The sequence below is a fragment of the Anolis carolinensis genome, chromosome 4, assembly GCF_035594765.1.
Source record: "Anolis carolinensis isolate JA03-04 chromosome 4, rAnoCar3.1.pri, whole genome shotgun sequence".
NCBI classification, from domain to species: Eukaryota; Metazoa; Chordata; class Lepidosauria; order Squamata; family Dactyloidae; genus Anolis; species Anolis carolinensis.
Genome location: NC_085844.1, coordinates 195,907,414 through 195,928,405, shown reverse-complemented (window position 1 = coordinate 195,928,405; position 20,992 = coordinate 195,907,414). Strand labels below are relative to the sequence as shown.

The 20,992-nt window shown below is 39.9% G+C and overlaps 1 protein-coding gene across 1 annotated transcript in view; it reads right to left on the bottom strand.

Annotated features, from left to right (window-relative positions):
* Positions 1–18,498, bottom strand: part of prickle4 (prickle planar cell polarity protein 4) — a 35,936-nt gene extending 17,438 nt beyond the window's left edge. Inside the window, exon 1 of the mRNA XM_062978496.1 lies at positions 18,148–18,498. The gene's annotated coding sequence lies outside the window, so the exon portion shown is untranslated. The remainder of the gene's footprint in view (positions 1–18,147) is intronic.
* Positions 18,499–20,992: the final 2,494 nt, after the last annotated feature.

Here is a 20,992-nt window from a genome sequence, read left to right as displayed (position 1 = left end):
TTACTATTATTGCAAGAACGTTTGAGTCAATAGGGAGGGAAGGAGGGAAAGAAGAGCAACAGAAGGTGTGTATTTCTTTTTAGTCCTAAGGAAACAAAAATGGGGTGGGTTTTTTTTGGGAGAGGAAGGGAAGTTTTAAAAAGCCTTTTTTGGCTACTTTTAGAGTTTGAAAAGGGATAAATAAAAGAGGTGGGAAAGGGGAGGAGAAAAGAGGCCAAAGGGGCGGGGGGGGGGGGGGGTTGCTTGCATTTCTTCCTTGGGCAAATGCATGCCCCAAAGCTTGTAAATAATATATAAATTTCCCCCTACAAATACATTAATTTAATATATGAATTTTTCCCTCATATGTTTGCAGGTCTTTGCAAATCCTATATACATATAGATATCTAGAGATTTCAATGTACCTGTATATCTGTACCTATATGTATACATTAATTTTATATATGAATTTCCCCTCACATGTTTGCAAGTCTCTGCAAGTCCTATAAAGATATAATTATATATAGAGCAATGTCTAGATAGATAGATATTAATATAAATATAGGCCTTTTAAATATGCACACACCCACAGATGTCTAGATAGATGTAAACATAGATAAATAGGAATTGTAAATATTGCAGGAGGGAAATGCACACATATAGAGAGAGGATTTGCAAACTTTTCAGGGGGGAAATGCAAATGTGAAATTAGTATATATAATGATAGAGCTATATCTAGCTCTGCATTGATTATATAGGCATTGAATGTTTGCCTGTTACTATGTTGGAAGCCGGCCTGAGTCCCCATGGGGAGATAGATAGAGCAGGATACAAAGGAAGTTGTTGTTGTTATTGTTCTTGATGATGATAATGATGATGATTATTATAAAGTTATTGTTGATACCATATTGTTTTTGTTGACCCTACTTATGCACTTACAGAGTTAGCTTACTGTTTTTCTTTGAAATATGGTAAATATTCAAAAAACATTTATCCCACTTATGCCTCAGTTAATGTAATTTGTTCAGTCTCCCAGGGTTTTGATTTTACAAGTTGCCCATAGTTGCAGGAATAGCACCTGTCTGCATTTCTTCCAGGGCTGTTGCAGATTCTGCAGCAATCTGATAGTCAAACATTAGCAGAGGTTTGTAGCCTGTTTGCAAAGCTTTGCTGCTTGCAGCCTACAAATGTATCTATTTGTTCTGGAGACCGCCCCTTTTCCTGGGGAAAGAAGGCTCCATTTTGAGAAGCCTCTTGCCTTCTAGAGTGAAGAAGTAAGAACTTAGATGTGCTTGTGTGGCCAAGCCAGGCCAACTCTGACAAAGCCATCATAAGTACTGACCTGCCTTTAAAACCAGTGCTGAGCATAGATAGGGAAAGACCTGTTCTTTCTAAAAAATAGTAGCTTAGCACTGGGGCAGAGAATATCTCAGGATTTCTCTGCTACTGGAAGAAGCCCTACCAACTTCGCCTCAAAAACTAGCTTTGAGCTTAGATAGTGATAGACCTTTCTGATAGCAGCTCAGGGCTAGGGTGAAGAGGATCTCAGGATCTCTTCGCCTTTGGAGGAAGTTGAACCAGCAACTAAAGGGGAAAAGCAAGAAAAGAACATCTGCAAGGATTTATAAGTTGACTGTTTATATTTGCAACCTTAACTACGTGTGCCAAGTCTGCCATGGACTTTGTGAAAATAAAATTTTGTTTGATTGTTCAACTTGAAGTGCCTTTGGTTACTGGGATTTCCAGAGCTTCTAAGTAAGACCTCTGTAGTTCACCGGGGCAAAGGAAGAAGCACATCTCAAAGCTTACAAAGGTATCTGGGTGTGATGGCATATAATTTTATTGGTGTCTATTTTTATTTTGAAATTTACCAGTAGCTGCTGCATTTCCCACCCTCGGCTTATACTCGAGTCAGTAAGTTTTCCCAGTTTTTTGTGGTAAAATTAGGTGCCTCAGCTTATATTCAGGTCAGCTTATACTCGGGTTTATACAGTACTTCAACTAAATGTTGGTAATATATACAGATAATGCTTCCTTACAGCATATCATGTGGATGATGTGTGTTATTAGATTTCTTCTTTGTTGTCGGAAGTATAATGACATATTAGTTTTTGTATTATAAACATCTTTGGCATTTGTAGATGCCATGTTCTGTTACATTACATACCTGCTATGCGGAATTTAACTGATGGGTGTGTTGCTAAAATTTTTGAGCTCCAGATAAAACATTCACCATCGATTATTCAATGACAGAAGATCTTTCTGATGTAGGTACATGTGAAATGTGTATTTTATACATGCCAACTTCAAGGAAATGTACTTTTGGAAATAAGGCCAATTTTTCTTAATGAGCATATCTAGCCTATGATTGTATCCTGTGTACTTCACATTCCCTTTTTTGTTCTTTTTTCTCATTGAAACCATACTTTAAAATCTGAATTAAAACATTTATAAGCAGCAGCAGCTTGATTCAGATACGTATATCTCCCTTAGCATCTGTAATCAGAAGCAAGGCATGTAATGTGGAATGGGGCAATTTCAAAACAGGGATAAAGGTATTGCTGAGATTTATGGAACACTGGTATTAGGTGAACATATAATTTTGAAGATGTGCAAGAGATTGCTCCAATCACAGTACGTTTCTGTTCACTTCAACAACTGGATGTGGACCATAAGACAATAGGTTGGTGTGATCAAAGTTCTTAGTTAAGCATTCTTAACCCAGAAGCATCTTTTGGCCCTATGCTCAAAATCCTAATGTATTGGGAAGAGGCTGAGCAAGAAGAGGTGGTCCATTCTGCTGGCTGAAAGGGGTAGAAACATCATTTGTCCATGCCTCAATTGCAAGAAGAATAGAACTTCTTCTCTTGGAGTAGCTGCTCCCCAGTAAAGAAGATCCAGAAGAGAAGTTATAAATGTGGTAATAATGCCACAATCATTACTACATAGGAATCATTAATGCAGAGCAGTTACTCATGAAATTATGAGGTATCCTGAAACAGGAAAATTACCTTTTGCATTTTAGAGAGGAGGTAAGATATATCTGGGCCTGGGGCTTCACATAAGGTGTTTTTCTCTGTCTTGGCACTTGAGACTGATATCTGGTATGTTATAAAGGCAAAGAATGCATTATGAATGAATTATGGCCCCTCCTTATCCTGCTTTTGATCCATGCCAACACATTTTTCTTCTAAGGGATGAAAAGTGGAATTAAAAAGATGAAGGAGCATATTGTTATGGGATTGGGGGCTGGGATGGATGATCCCCTGGGATCTTGTCCAACTTGAGAGTTCTTTATTTGGAGAGAAAGGGTGGTCCTTAAACCTGCCTGGCAGGTTTGACTTAAGCACCTCATCTGGCTGGGCACATTCTTTAATAAGGTAAACTAAGGTGATAAGTTGCCATATAGACTAATTTAGGAGCAGACAACCTTTTTGCCTCTTGAGAGCCATCTTCTATCATTTGAGATACATCAGGAGCTGCATTTTGAGTTGGTGTAACCAGAGCAAGAGTGGGCAGGGCCCCAGCATGCCCCCACCCAAACATCCACCAACACTCTTATCTCCTTATGCGTTGATCAGGGTTACTCTTAGATCGGCCGGCACTTGTCCATTATTTAACTGTAGCTGAGGGACCCATGTTGGGCTGCAAATCCAAGGCTTGAGAGAAAGGACAGGGAGAAGTCATACTGTGAAGCGAATAATGCACAATATCTATAATAATGCAGAACAAAATGTATGTGTATATACACACTTGAAAACTCCCAAAAATTATAATACAAATCAGGATTCTACAATTCTATATTAAAGTACTTCTCATCAAAAAATAGCTTTCAAAATATCATCAACAATAGTACAATTTCCATGTCATAATCTTAACACAGTATACTATTGAAGGACATAAAGAGACAACCAAGTCCATATTGTTCCTGGAGTTGCGTGGAATCTTAGGCCAATACCAGTAGAAGTAAAGATTTTCAGTCTCCAAAATAATAGTTTTTATGTTCAAAGGAATTCTTCGTTTGATTTGCAATGCCAAGAAATGGTACACAACAAGGTCTCCCGGGTTGTTCCCCTTGTTTCGTTATCACTTCCTCGGGTGTTGTGTTTTAATCAAGTTGTACTCAGTATGCTAAATGAAGGAGTAAAAATAACATACACAATAGATATATGAAACTCCCATATTAACATTGCTAAGGAAAGGTTTTTTTTTAAGAAAAGACACTGAGAAGACACAGAAATGACATGTGCCATAGACTACAGTAGGGTACAGTAAGCCTGAAGAAGTGTGTAGTTGGCTCATAGTCTCCTTGCTGAATGTTGACAATTTTGGCAATGGTAGAAAAAAAAAAGCAAAAGCATTTTCCTTTGACAACAAGGTGTGCAGGGAATGTACACCTTATCTTAAAACAGAAACATATAGCTAGAACCTTCCTTAAAGTGGATTCTGGTTTAAACCAAGGCATGTGTTCACTGCTTGCCTTTTCAAAAAATATTTGGGAGAGGGGAATTGGGTGACATGGCACCCCAAATTTACTGTGATGATTTGACACCTTCAAAAGTATTCATTTCTGAACACTGAAGAATTCCACAAGATTTTCCTACTGGTATGATTGGTGTTTCTGTTGATGCCCTGATCACTCTTGTGTGCAAGGTACAGAGAATCACAATGTCAATATATCTTCATGTACACAGAAATTAAGATCACTCTTAACTGTCAATGCAAATGGACAAGAGTCATGTTAGACAAATATGGGCCAAATAGTAGTCCTTTTCGTCCCTTCTCCATTGCCAACCACAAGTTTATGGTTTTTGTCCTCCTTTTCTAGAGTTTTTCAAAGTATTTGATTCTACCTGAAAGGCAGAATCTGAATTCTATTATATATATATTTTTTTCTTTCGTGTCAAAAGCATTGCATAATAAATAAGTTTAAAAGTGATAAAATAAAAAGAATTACAAACAGCTAAATAGTTTTGGACCAAAAGCGGGCAACAGCAATCGCATTGTCCGTAGCTTTAAACAACTCCTCCTAAGTGCATGAGGCAGGGCATTGTGGGCAAGCATACATATGAAGAGTTGTTTGTTCAGCTCCACAGTCACACAAGGTGGAGGATTCCTCCAGGCAGTGCCATCTTGCCAGGTTGTCTTTTGATCTGCCCACTCCACTTCTGAGTCTGTTTAGGGACTTCCAAGTTGCCCATTCTTGGTTTGCCCCTGGAGGAAGACCCTCATGGGGGGCCATCCAGTTAGAATTGCCTGGTTTAGCTGCCCAGAGAGACACCCTTGCTGTTGCTGGAGGAACATTAAGAGGAGTGGTGGTTCTCATGAACCATCTATTATATTAAATCAACACAACTGGTCATCCTATGAATTGTGACAATGGAAAAGATGTGCTTGGTCCCCCATCCACTTCTATTTACAGGGTATTCCCATTTTCTTTCCTGTTTTCCTGGCTTGGGATGGGGCCTTTCCCCACTAAGAGTAGAATAAAAAAGCAGATTAGCTGTGCAGCAGGAAGTTTCATAGTGGTTCTCCTCTCCTGTGCTAGATAAGCCCACACATGTTAATCTGGATAAGACAAATTACTTTGGCTTTAGTGTGGTATTACTTCTCTCCTTATTTGAAGACAAAAATGAGAAGCTGTTGAATAAAAACCTCATAAGATTTTTGGTATCTGCAGCAATCATGGGGGAAAATTGAGAGTTTATTTTTACAGAACTGGATAAACAGAATGTGGACCATAGTTTTATCTGAAAAATTAACATACATTATTAGAGGGAGGATAAATAAAAAAGAATTTGTTCAAAGTTTATAGGAAACCATTTATTGGCTATATGTGCCACAGTGATAGCAAATTCAAGGGAAACATTGGCAACATGACTAGAGGAAGATACATCTGTTATGAAGAAAATGAGACAAAATGAGGATAATTTATTACTAAGGGAAATAGTAAACATCTGCAACATTGTACGAAAGCTGACTGGCACAACCTGGGGATCACAACCAGACACAGTGAAGACATCTGCCCTTGTGCTTTGCTACTCTGCTGCTGAATACGCATCCCCAGTGTGGAACACATCTCACCATGTTAAAACAGTGGATGTGGCTCTTAATGAGACATGCTGCATTATCACAGGATGTCTACACCCCACACCACTAGAGAAATTATACTGTTGAGCTGGCATTGCACCACCTGACATCTGCCGGGAAGTAGCAGCCAGCAATGAAAGGACCAAGGCACTGACATCTCTAGGCCATCCCCTGTTCGGGTATCGGCCAGCATGCCAACGACTTAAATCAAGAAATAACTTTCCAAGATCTACAGAGATACTTGCAGAAACACCTCAACAAGCAAGAGTCCAAAAGTGGCAGGTTAAAACCCAGAACCTCAATCAGTGGCTGACGCCGGATGAGAGAATCCCTCCTGGACACACAGAAGGCTGGGCAACTTGGAAGGCACTGAACAGACTGCGCTCTGGCACTACAAGATACAGAGCCAATTTTCAGAAATGAGGCTACAAAGTAGAGTCCACAACATGCAAGTGTGGAAAAAAGCAAACCACAGACCACCTATTACAATGCAGTCTAGAGCCCTACCACATGCACAATGGAAGACCTTCTCATAGCAACACCAGAGGCACTCCAAGTGGCCAGTTACTGGTCAAAGGATATTTACAACACCAAGTTTTTGAAAAACTATGTTTGTTTTCAAATACATTACAACTTGTACCCTCAGTTTGCTTCTGACACAATAAATGAAATCTGCTACTTGTGGAGGGGGCTGGGCGGGATAAGACAATTTTAATATGAAAAAAGAAGAAGAAAAACCTCACTGGAAACGCTCTGGCAGCCATCTCCCCTAGTCACCATTCCCTCTAATGCAGACAGTCATAACAGCAAGCCAAAGGCCTTTTCCTGTGATCTGACAACCTTTGGGTTCCTGTATTAAGACAGGCTTTATTATATTATTATTTGTGGGAAATAACATTTTCCCTTCACGCCAGCACAAGCCTGCATTGTTAATCATTCCCCGAAGCCCAGCTACTAGGGAGTTTTCCTGGTTAATGGTTATAACAATGAAAGAAAGAAACCCATCTCCCAGCTCTCTTTTCTAGCACTTGCCTGCTCACTTCCTTCCTCCCACAGGTCTGTTTCCAAAACAAAATAGCAATGGCAGTGTGATAGTTCTCTTCAACTCCTGGGATTACTTGGATGCCTTCCCAGAGACTGACGTTCTCCCAACTAGATTTCCAGCCCTGGCACCAAATGATGCAGAGAAAAGGAGAGATGAATCTAAATGGGTCTGAGGGGGGATTAGATATGATAAGATTGATAGAATCACGAATGATCAGCAGTCATTGTGTTATATAAGCAGTGGAAGGAGGCAATAGCCATATACAACAGAGACCCTGTTTCAGCATGCATGAGCTGTGAAAGCGCCTTCTGTCGTAACTGGCACAAAATCCCCCATTTAATCGGAGAGGCTGATTCAGAGTATCATCGGGGGGCATTCCAGTGAAACTCTTTCAGAGATCCCTAGGAACACAGCAGTATGTCTGAAGTGGAGGGGGAGGAGAGGGCACTGATTATTCCCATTTAAGTGGGTTTTGTACTCATGAAAAAGAAAACAGTCTTTGGCCTGCAATCCCCTTGGTGAACTACAAATAGACTACAACTAACTCTGTACAAATTCAACTTTACAGTCTTTTCATGAGTTCGGGGTATCACTACATTACCCCCACCTCCTCATTCAACTCCTTTTGTAGGGGTACTTTGGCACACAGTGACATCACACTATCCAAATGCAAGTGGCATCAGATAGAGCAATTTGCAGCTGAGAAAATGAATGCAAGGCAAGATGGAAACGTTAACTTGACCAGCTAGCAGAATTTATTTGGTGTAAAGAGCAGGCAGCTTTTTTTCTTTCTTGCTGGGTTTCAACTGTGGGACTGTTTTGACTCAGAACAGTCTCTTTTGAAATTAGTGCAGTAAGCTCAGATTACTTTGCTGTGCACCTGGATCAATAATTAACTCAGGAAATGTGTGTGTGTGTGTGTGTGTGTGTGTGTGTGGTGAATCTGATTTTGTTGATTCACAGAAGTAGCTGGAATTAACTTCCTAGGATGCAGTAGCAGCACAGACTACTCAAGGAGCAAAGTGAGTGGAAGATCTGTTTCCCAAGAGGTTTGCAAGAAGAACTGTTCATATTACACATTGTATATGTCCAGAAAGACAATCAGCATGGTATAGATAATTGGTTCTCAACCTGTGGGTCCCCAGACGTTTTTGGCCTACAACTCCCATAAATCCCAGCCAGTTTACCAGCTGTTAGTATTTCTGAGAGCTGAAGGCCAAAATATCTGGGGACCCCAGGTTGAGAACCACTGGTATAGATGGTTTGAGAGTTGGACAAATCTGGCTAAGAAAATCCTGTGACAGGTTTGCCTAACGGTCACCATACCCAAAAAATGACTTGAAGGCACACAACAAAACTATATCTAGAGGCTGGAGTGGGAAGAAGTTATTTTTCCAAGGCCCTTTTAACACATACAATTTCCATTACAGAATTCATATTCAACAGTGATTCTTGAGATGAAATTTGGTTCGCCAAACTGTTAGGAGATTTAAAATGACACAGTAGAATTACAGAGACAAAGAGGGAATTGCCACAAAACCACTGCCCAGAATGGTAATCCATACAGATTATCTGTAGGTGGATTATTTATAATTGTCAATATTCCAAAGGTAAATTTGTGCAGTGAAGCAGAATTGTACTTTGTGGAAGAGTAAACTATAATATAAACTTTATATTATAGTTTATATTATAATATAAACTTTATAATATAGTTTATAATATAAACTTTATATTATAATATTTATTGCAACATTCACACTGGCTTTACACAGACAAGGGTTCTTTCTCCCACCCTGGACATGCCATAGAGAGAGAGAGAGAGAGAGAGAGAGAGAGAGACAGACAGACAGACAGACAGACAGACAGACAGATATAATACATTCCACTTGCTTCACCTCCAACAGACCTCTCAGGATGCTTGTCACAGATGCAGGTGAAACGTCAGAAGAGAATGCTATTGGAACATGGTCATACAGGCTGCAAAACTCACAGAAACCATATAATATAGTTATCAAAACTCTGACAGAACAGTGAGTGAAAAAAATAAAATAGCTGTATTTCTGGCTGGCCTAATGTGGCCCTTGAAGTTCCATAAAGATTAATCCTTTCATGTGTTTCTTGTCCAATGGTTTTATGTGAGTAATCGGTCTGGCCGGCTGTTGGCCACAGACAATTCTCTGTAATCTACCCTAGTAATTAGTAAATACTACCCTAGTCTAGTCTGTGCCTGTCAGCTCACAGAGAATTGCTTCCTTTGCTCCTCCTCATATCCAGTTATAACTTGCAAGGGGATATAGTCACAATCTATTTTCTCAATTTTCACTTTTTTTCTAATGAAAAGCTGGGGCAGGCAACTGCACAAAAAACGCAATTTTAAAAAGAAAACAACCTTTAAAAAGCCATATAAAGACAAAAAACACTAGCATTAAAGCAGTAAACATTTCCCCTTCAGAATGCTATGTCTAAATTTCTGCCATCTAAGACAATCCTATTCATCACTCAGTCTGACATTCATTTGCAGTGCTTTAGGGGAAGTTGCCCAATGTTAGGTTCCTTCAAGGGGGCAATACTGTTTAATTCTGTTTAGAAATGCATAGCTGCCCAATGCATTAACAACATTGGAGAAGCTAGCTGCCACAAAATTGAATTAAATACATGCACATCCTCTGCTGCATCAGGAGAAAGGCTCGGGGCAAAGTAGCCTAGTATCCTGTTTCTGGCTGGAATAGCGGCAAGTGAAACACTTATATTAAACTGAGAGGCTTATCATGAAGATGGAAACCTTTCTTTTGTCCCCAGTATCCATGATTTAAAAGAATACAGCCTTTGAATACAGTGTTTCTATTTAAGCAAACTGTTCAGAGCTCAGAAGCAAAACATTTCAAGGAACATAGTTACGTGTTCCTTGCAATGTTTTGCTTCCAAATTCTGGAACACAGATAAGAGTAAATGAAGGCATGATAAAGTAGCAAGTGAAGAGTAACATATCGAAGGGGAACATATTTCTTTCACTGGCATAATGAGTAATGTTTCCCACTTTTCAAAATTACTTTTAGGAGTTACAGAGACACTCGGGAACATTTGAAGCTTTATGGCATTCTGTTACCAATTGTGAGTAAACATCTACTCCAAAAAGTAACAGAAAGGCAATGAATGTTTATATTTCTAAACACTATAAAAGATAAAGGTATTCCCCTGACATTAAGCCTAGTTGTGTCCAACTCTGGGGGTTGGTGCTCATCTCCATTTCTAAGCCAAAGAGCCAGCTTTGTCCGAAGATGCCTCCAGGTCATGTGGCTGGCATGACTGCATGGAGCGCCATTACCTTCCCGCCAGAGCGGTACCTATTGATCTACTCACATTTGCCTGTTTTCGAACTGCTAGGTTGGCAGAAGCTGGGGTTAATAGCAGGAGCTCACTCCACTCCCCAGAATCAAACCGCTGACCTTTCAGTCAGCAAGTTCAGCAGCTTAGCAGTTTAACCTGCTATACCATAAACAATTGAAATTAACAAGTTTCTAAAAACAACTTTCCAACATCTGATTATTTTCAAGTGCTAACTTTTATGAATTTATACATTTCCCTTTTTATCAGTCTAAGGAGAGAAGATTGCCACAATAAAGCAGTGAATTCATTTGACATACCATAGTGCCCCTTTTGCTTGGCAACAATTTCCTGTTGATCATTTACACTGGCTGACTCCAACAATTTGTAGGCAATGTTAGAAAAAATATTATAAAATAAAAACTTGTTCTTCACTTCTGCTAAACCATTCATATCAAACTCTTTATCAGATCCATTTTTTTAGTTAAAAATTCCCAAATGACTGAGCTGCCTGGGAAAATTGTTCTAGTCGCATAAATCGGAAGCAAAATAAATAATGCAATAAATAAAAACATATTTAATGACTGGAGTTATTTGTTCAAACTTCAGATATTTTTTTTCTTGGCGCAAAATCTAGATATCTGGGTTTCCCCCCGATATATGTGACTTTGGCCTTGTATGTTTAGTTTTAGCTGGTTTATAGATTAATGCCAACTTTTTCTTTAAAAACTCTGTGGAACTAGGGTAGAGAGTCAGACAACAAAAAGGGCCAGATGGTTTGCATGTGTTCTGTATTTTTTACAGTCAGCCCTCCACATTCACAGATTTTGCATCCATAGATTCAACCATATATTGCATAATTTTAAAAAATCTAAAAAGCAAACCTTTTCTGCATTTTATATAAGGGATACCATTTTACTATACCATTGTATAAAATGAAACTCGATTTTGGTATCCACAGGGAATTCTGGAACCAAATCCCAGTCGATACTCACAGTATTTTGTCCATTCCTGACTGCAATCTGACCTGCTCTTCTTTTGACAATGAATGGGACCATTGTGATGTCACATGCAGCAAAAACAAATGGCAGCTCTAATCACATGAATTCTTGTTGATTCGTTATCTGGACCCCACTTGTACTCACTAGGTCAAAAGGAATGGAAAAAAAAACTGGGAAACCAGCAGGACGTATCTATAGACAAAATGCACATAGGCCCACAATCAATTCAAGCACAAATTTCCAGAACGTAAGCATCTGACCTACAACCAGTTGCCCTTTTACATCCTTTTGCTACAAATCAAAGCCCGTACTATGTGGAAAGTGCTTCTGGCCTCACTATGTGGAAAGTAAAGGTTAGTTTCCACCCTGACCTGCCCCTGACAGTTAGATCAGTAGTGTGATATTCAACTCTGCCTCCCCCAATGCCATAAAAAGCCCTACACTGTAACATCTGTAATCAGCCTGGGTGTGGCATCAGCCTTCAAAGAGTGACACAGTTTCCCCAAGGCAAACACAACTGATTTGTACAAATCAAAAACAGTGATGTCTACAATTTAAAAAATGAAAATAGAGCAACTTGGTGGGGTAAGGAAACAGAAGTTTAGAGCAAATAGAGGACAGCTAAAAATGTCTGTGAGTGATCTATCAGTGATCAAACCTACCAAAACTAGATTTGATTGCAGCATGAACAAACCATAATATCTCCCTTCAATGTCATATATATGTGTGTGCATAAATAATCTAATCTAGTATAATATAATAAAGGAGAAGGATATACAGTAGAGTCTCACTTATCCAACACTCGCTTATCCAACGTTCTGGATTATCCAACGCATTTTTGTAGTCAATGTTTTCAATACATCGTGATATTTTGGTGCTAAATTCGTAAATACAGTAATTACTACATAGCATTACTGCATATTGAACTACTTTTTCTGTCAAATTTGTTGTATAACATAATGTTTTGGTGCTTAATTTGTAAAATCATAACCTAATTTGATGTTTAATAGGCTTTTCCTTAATCCCTCCTTATTATCCAACATATTCGCTTATCCAACATTCTGCCGGCCCGTTTAAGTTGGATAAGTGAGACTCTACTGTATCAACATTTTGAAGTTTACACCATGAGCACTGTAATGACCTCAAGCCACCTCTCTATACAAGCACTCATCCTGGGATAACAACTTTCTGACATTCCTCCAGTAACTATTTTGGATACATACTTAGGCAGTAGATCAGAGGAGAGAATAAACACTGATGAAAGACATCAAATCACAACACAAAGAGCCTTTGATTCACTTTTTAGCTACTTTTTTTTCCAAGGAAGTGAAAAATTTGTAAACCTTGAACTTGCCAAGATTCTCGATTTCCACTTTGAAACTTCTTCTGATTCAAAGTCCATACTTGATCTCAAGGTGCTCTTTTTCCAAACAAAGGCAAGTGCATATTTTAATGTACAGTATGTATGTATGTATGTATGTATGTATGTATGTATATAAACACACACACAACACAACACATACAATGACCATATTTTTGAAAACATATATTTTTCCTACTGTCTGTCATGTAGTTGTAGTAGTAGTAGTAGTAGTAGTAGTAGTAGTAGTATTTATATCCTGCTTTTTCTCTCCCAAAGGAGACTCAAAGGTGGCTGTTTGTATTTTTCTGAATGTGTTTTCTCATGCAGTTTTCAACAGTACACATTTCTCTTAAGCTACTATTGTGACACAAATCAAAATACAAGTTTGAAAACAAGATTACAGATTGAGTTAGGGCCTGGGCTCAGTTCCAAGAGGAATGAGTCGGATCTTCCTAAAGTATTCTGGTCAGACTGAAACGAATCTCTCACCCATCTCTAATCTTTTCTACTGCCAGCCACAACAACACTGAAGCAGGATTATCTCTTTAACCCATTTACATTAAAGAGATAACACAGTGATCTTTAAATTAGACAGCAAGAGATATCATTAGAATAACTTAGAATTCTTTTCTTATGTGCAAAGATTAAGCTTGCAATAAACTCTCAAGGTCTTGTATTTATAAATACAGTAGAGTCTCACTTATCCAACGTTCTGGATTATCCAACACATTTTTGTAGTCAATGTTTTCAATACATCATGATATTTTGGTGCTAAATTCGTAAATACAGCAATTACTACATAGCATTATTGTGTATTGAACGAATTTTTCTGTCAAATTTGTTGTATAACATGATGTTTTGGTGCTTAATTTGTAAAATCATAACCTAATTTGATGTTTAATAGGCTTTTCCTTAATCCCTCCTTATTATCCAACATATTCGCTTATCCAACGTTCTGCTGGCCCGTTTATGTTGGATAAGTGAGACTCTACTGTAGCACAAACACCACACATCTGCTACTGATCTGAAATGTGTGAATTTTGATTGATACAATTAATGTCAATCTACATGTTCAGCAAAGTGAAGTGGTAGAATCCTCTTTTGTTACAATTCCCTTTTTATTAAGGGGAGATGTCTATATATAAACTTCTGTACAAGGAGAAAATCATATAGATGGTTTATTACTGCTTATCTCTGTTCCATTATATCATTAAATTCACCTAAACTCAATTCATAATATTAGACACATCTACACTGCAGAATGAATGTGGTTTATCATTCTAACTGCCATGGCTCAATGCTATGAAACGATGGAAATTGTAGTTTCCCAATGTTTTACCCTTCCCTGCCAAAAAGTGCTGCTGCTACAACAAACTGCAAATCCTACAATTCCCTATTATTGAGCCGTAGCAGTTAATTCTACAGTGTAGATGCACCCACTTTGTAGATGTGCTGAATTTTAAGAAAAGGATTCACGGCTGTTTAACCTTATACTAAATAACAGATCAGCCATAAATTAAGCCTGGCACTACTTTTTATCTAAACAAAATGTCAAATATACTTTTTTTTAAAAAAATCAGAAAACATTTTGTGAGATATAGGAGATTCTGGCAGATAGACCAATTTTGACATCGTATAGCATCTGTGGTGCAGTGGGTTAAACTGCTGAGCTGCTAAACATGCTGATCGAAAGGTTGGAGGTTTGAATCCGGGGAGTGGAGTGAGCTCCCGCTATTAGCCCCAGCTTTCTGGCAACCTAGCAGTTCGAAAACATGCAAATGTGAGTAGATCAATAGGTACCGCTTCTGCAGGAAGGTAATGGCACTCCATGCAGTCATGCTGATCACATGACCTTGGAGACGTCTACGGACAATGCCAGCTCTTTGGCTTAGAAATGCAGGTTAGCACCAACCCTCAGAGTCGAGCACGACTAGACTTAATGTCAGGCGAAAACCTTTATCTTTACCTTATAGCATCTGTTGGCATTATTGTGTCAACAATTATTTCTATTGCAAACACAAGAAAGTCCCTGGCTAGTTCACCATTCATCAGATTCAATTGGCCTGCCAACCGGGAACAGGACATAATACACAGTTGCCACTGTTATTTATTTATTTATTTATTTATTTATTTATTTACAGTATTTATATTTCGCCCTTCTCACCACGAAGGGGACTCAGGGCGGATCACATTACACATATAAGGAAAACATTCAATGCCTTAACATAGAACAAAGACAGAGAAAAACACAGGCTCCAAGCTGGCCTCGAACTCATGACCTCTTGGTCAGAGTGATTTGTTACAGCTGGCTGCAGCTGGCTGCTCACCAGCCTGCGCCACAGACCGGGCCCATTTATTATCTCTATCTAGCACTTTAGGAACAAAACGAACCACAACTCATACTCAACAGAAAAGTAATATTCAAAGAGAGCTTGGAAAAGTTTTTGTTTTTAATTGCACCTCCTATAATCCCCCAATTTACATGATCACTGGCCTGGCTGGTTAGAGGGTTATGCGAGTTGTTGCTCCAAAGTGTAAGCTTTCCATGCTCTCTCCATTTGAGCCTTTCCAGTTTTGAGTGGGTGTTTGTATCACAGAGAAGACTATCTTTGGGAAATTAAAGCTCACATACTCTGCCTTTGAAAGGGCAATTTCACAAATCACAGATTTCTAGATGAATGCAAGCTGTGTATATGATCACTGGCAGTCCAATTATACAGACAACACAATGGTTTCTTCTAGAATAGTAATATTCTGAAGGCACATATTAAACAGCTTGCAATCAAAAAGATCCATCACCCAGCAACTTTGATTATACTGCAGAAGATCCATCTTTGGGATGTACTTTTCCTTTTCATGCTACTTTTACAAAGGGCAATGTGACCTTCAAGCTGCAAGGCTATTCAATGCTAATCAAGCTGGCCAAATGCAACATTCATGCTTGCCTCAAACAGACAAGAGTATTTTCCCCCACCCTGAACATTCCACAGATATATAAACCCCACTTGCCTAATTTTCAACAGACCTCACAACCTCTCAGGATGCCTGTCATAGATGTGGGGAAAAGGTCAGGAGAGAATGCTTCTGGAACATGGCCATACAGCTGGAAAACTCACAACAACCCAGTGATTCTGGCCATGAAAGCCTTTGGCAACACAATGTAGCCTTACATCATATTTTGGAGGCATATGTTTTACTGTATTTAAATATCACAGTAAGGTCTCACTGGCAATAGGTTTCTTCTATACATGTAAAATGAACTAGGCATTGATGCAGCCGCTTCCATTTGGGAAATATATGTTTTGTCAAGAATAAAGGTGGGGAAAGCTTTTAAACACTCATCCTTCTGTAGAGGAAAGGTAGCTACATTTTTCTCAATCCCAAATTGTCTTTTTTCAGTACCTATCAGGGCAGGGAGCATTTCTATTTTACACCTCCAAAGGAAACACACTCTCTTAGTACATGATTGAAATTTTGATATTTATATGTGAATGGTTTTACATTATTTTAATTTGCAGTGTTCTATTTATTGTTTGCCACCTTACGTCCCTATATCAGAGGAAAGGTAGGATAAAAATATATAAATCCATAAATGGTTTAGGCCCCTTCTACACTGCCATATAAAATCCAGATTATCTGCTTTGAACTGGATTATATGGTAGTGTAAATTCAAATACTCCAAAGCAGATAATGTAGATTATCTGCTTTGATAATCTGGATTGTATGGCAGTGTAGAGGGGCCCTTAAATAAGGAATACAAATGCAACCAGTTTTTTCCATTACAATCAGCATGGTATAGGCTACTGTCCTATACACACTTTGCTTCTGGAACATGGCCATACTGTTGGGAAAACTCACAGCAACCCAGTGATTCTGGCCACGAAAGTCTTCGACAACACACTTTGTAGTTGTTATGTATGTTCAAGTCATTTTGCAAGCCTATCACAGGCTAGATTTGTTCAAAGGAGGTTTGCCCTTGCCTTCCTCTGAAGCTGAGGGCCCTTCTGCACAGCCTTATAACCCAGAATATCAAGGCAGATAATCCACAATATCTGCTTTGAACTGGTTTATCTGAGTCCACACTGCCATGTAATCCAGTTCAATGTGGATTTTATACAGCTGTGTGGAAAGGGTCTGAGAGCATGATTCACCCAAGGTCACACAGTGAGTTTCATGGTTGGGCAGAGATTCAGAGCCAGCTCTCCAGAGTCATAGTGTGTATCTACAATGTAGAGGCAAGGTAGTTTGACACCACTTTAACTGCCATGTCTGAATGTAGGGCTGTAGCCAAGAAGGGGGGGGGGGTTAGGGGTTCAACCCCCACTCCCTTGAAATTGGTTTACTCATGAATTTTAACTGATTAACCAAATCCCCACGAGTATCCACCGAAGTTTATCAATGGAGTGATTTCTAAATTATTTTGCGTTCTGGAACTAGTCTTTATGATCAGTTAAAAAAAAGTTTCAAACTTCCCTGCGCCCCCCGATTTTTTTTTCTGGCTATGGCTCTGTCTGAGTGCTATGGAATCCTGGGATCTGTAGTTTTGCAAGGTCTTGAATCTTGCCTAGCAAAGAGTGTGAGTGCCTCACCAAACTACAGCTTGGTGTCAAACCACATTACTTCTACAGTGTAGAAACACTCCTACAACCCTGGAAATTTGAAGCAAGCTTTCAGTGTAGATGCATCTGTAGTCCACCTACACCACAACGGCTCCTTAGGGCTTTTCTACACAGTCCCTATATCCCGTGATCTGACTCCAGAATATCTGCTTCTCAAAGGTTTTCTGGCAGTGTGGACTCATATAATCAGTTTCAAACCAGACAACCTGGGATCCGATTCTGAGATATAAGGGCTGTGTGGAAGGGGCAGGAAGGAATGGCAGTGTAGCTTTGAAAAACAGACTGTGAGTTGCAACCCATAAATATGGAAATTCTCTAGCATTTCTATCCTAGGAAACGATGCCAGATGCTACTGTTTGGAAAGGATTATCCCAATTATCTCAGGCGAGGCCTCTTTCTGGTCAGACACAACAGAGCCCCTGCTATGATCCCAATCCATGGGTATTCTTGGGCAAGTCTCTACATCTATATGGCAAACTTTGGCCCTTCAGGTGTTTTGGACTTCAACTCCCACCCTTCCTGACAGCCTCAGGCCCCTTCCTTTTCCCCCTCGGCCACTTAAGCCTGAGGCTGTCAGGAAGGGTGGGAGTTGAAGTCCAAAACACCTGAAGGGCCAAAGTTTGCCCATGCCTAGTATAGATACAGTCTGGAGATTTGAGGTGTGGCGGTCTTTCCAGGAAAGCTTCCATCCCTGGGTGAAAAGCTGCCCGTCTCCCCCTTCTTTACCTGCTCTCTGTTGTTGTTATTGTTGTTGTTTCTCTCCGGGATCGGACTCTGGGGTGCCCTTCGCCCACCGCAAGCTGGGCTCCTTCCCTCCAGAGCCTGGGCTCAGTCCTCAGTGCAAAGTTTTCCCGAAGACGGAACGGAAGGAAACCCAACCGGTTGGGAAAAGGGACGCGGGCGGAGGCTGTGTTGTCGTCGCCAGGACGCCTCGGTGCCCTTCTTCTTCTCCTTCTTCTTTCTCCCTCCGCTCCTCATCTGCCTAATTGCAGGGCGGCTTCTGCCAGGCTCAACTCGCGACTGAGGAGCAGCCAATGGACGGGAACCGGAACAGAAGGGAAGGAGGGAGAAAGAGAAGGAGGGAGGGCAAGGTGCAGCCGGCAGAAGGAAGAAGAAGAAGGGGCAGGTTTCCACCCAGAGAGAGGCTGTCCCTGTGCCTGCCTCTCTCTGCCCTGGATCTACGCTGCCATGTAATACAGCTTCAGAATATGCGTTAACTGCATTGGAGTCTGTGAGTACTCTTATATTATACAAAATCCCAGAATACTTGTAAAGTATCTACACAAACACAAGATAGTAATAAAATAATAATAATTTTATTTTTTGTACCCCGCCACCATCTCCCCAGAGGGACTCAGGGCGGCTTACAGATATAAAACCAGCATACAGTATACAGTTTTACAAAAACACACAAATAAATTTAAAAGGCATTAAAAATCACAATCATTATAAAACACATGAAAAACACAGCAATAAAAACATAAAATGAGCTAGGCAAAGTGCACTGAGTGGAACTTGTAAACAAGAAGGAAAATTAAGATGCTACAGGGTCATGGGAAGAGCCTTAAAAGATGTACATAGATGGTCTATGTACAAAGAAAATATGTCCAAATAGCATATATTGTTATTAAAGTTCCCCAACTCCTGAAGAAGGGGATTTTCTCCCCGAAACAGAGTACAAAAATAATAATTATAATATAATAATAATAACTTTATTCTTATACCCCGCTCCATCTCCCGGAAGGGACTCGGGGCGGCTTACATGGGGCCATGCCCGGACATAACAATATAAAAGCAAACAATGCAATAAAACAAATCAATCAACAATAAAAACAACAATATTAATAAAAACAGTCATAAAAAGTCAGCATACAAAATAGGTATTAAAAACATGAGTTGAATACCCGGGAACCCCTGTAGACTTGGGACTTTATTTGGACTTTACTTGCGAAGACTTTTTTGAGAGCAGTGCTCCATCATTATTTTCTTCATTCCAGTATACAGCAACATGACCAACCATTTGTTTACTTTGTTTGGAAGATATTTTCATTGACTATGTATCCCTGAAGCCTATATACATTGGAACCAAATATCAGACTTGGATACTTTTGTGTTAGAGCTGTTGCTCCTTTTCATTTTGTCTGGTACCCCCCCCCCCCCCGAAATTTTTCAGGTTATAAAAAAAAACCTCTGGTTTACTCATGAATTTTAACCAAATCCCCATGCTAAATCTATGAGACGCAAAACATTAAGAGTCCCTCCAGGCACTATCTCAAGCAGATATTGACAGGTTTGTAGCGGGAGTGGGGGGGTGCTAGGGGTTCAACCCCCCCCCCCAAAATTTAAAAAAAAAACCCCAAATTTTTTTTTTTGCTACGGCCCTGTTTTCTTTGTACATAGACCATCTTGTGTTTGTGTAGGTATGTGAGTACTCTGCCACATAATCCAGTTGAATTCAGGTAGTCCACATTCTGAAACCACATTGTATGGCAAGGTGGATCCAGAGAGAGGCACATAGAGAAAGCCTCAAACACAAAGAAACCAGGACCCTTGCTTAGTTTCCTTGCTTAGTTCTCCATACCTCACAATTTATTTTATTTATTTATTACAATATTTATATCCTGCCCTTCTCACCCAATAAAACACACATATAAAATTGTACAATACATTGTGAATCAATTAAAAAGTTATTAAATTACATCAGACATTCATAAAAACACTTATACCAATGGGCATGTTTGAGTCTAAAAGACTGGGTCTGTCCTCTGAGGATGCCTGCCATAGATGTGGGAGAAACGTCAGGAGAGAATACTTCTGGAACATGGCCATACAGCCCGGAAAACATACAACAACCCTGTGATCCCAGCCATGAAAGTCTTCGACAACAAACTGGGACCCCCTTCCACACAGCTGAATAAAATCTCATATTTTTGCTTTGAATATATATATGGCAGGGTGGACTCAGATAACCCAGTTCAAAGCAGATATTGTGGGATTTTCTGCCTTGATATTCTGGGTTATATGGCTACGTGGAAGGGTCCAGAGACACAGCCTCACAAAGGGACACAGAGAGAGACAAAACACACAAAAACAGGCCTCTTCCACACAGGTGTTTAAAATCCACATTGAACTGGATTATATGGAAGTGTGGACTCAGATAATCCAGTACAAAGCAGATATTGTACATTATCTGCCTTGGTATTCTGGGTTTTATGGCTGTGTGGAGGAGCCCCTGGTGGCGCAGCGTGTTAAAGTCCTGAGCTGCTGAACTTGCAGACCGAAAGATCACAGGTTCGAATGCGGGGAACAGAGTGAGCGCCAGCTGTCAGCTCCAGCTTCTGCCAACCTAGCAGTTAAAAACATGCAAATGTGAGTAGATCAATAGGTACCCCGCTCCGGCGGGAAGGTAACGGCGCGCCATGCATTCATGCTGGCCACATGACTTTGGAGATGTCTACGGACAACACCGGCTCTTCGGCTTAGAAATTGAGATGAGCACCAACCCCCAGAGTCGGGCATGACTGGACTTAATATCAGGGGGAAACCTTTACCTCTACCTATGGCTGTGTGT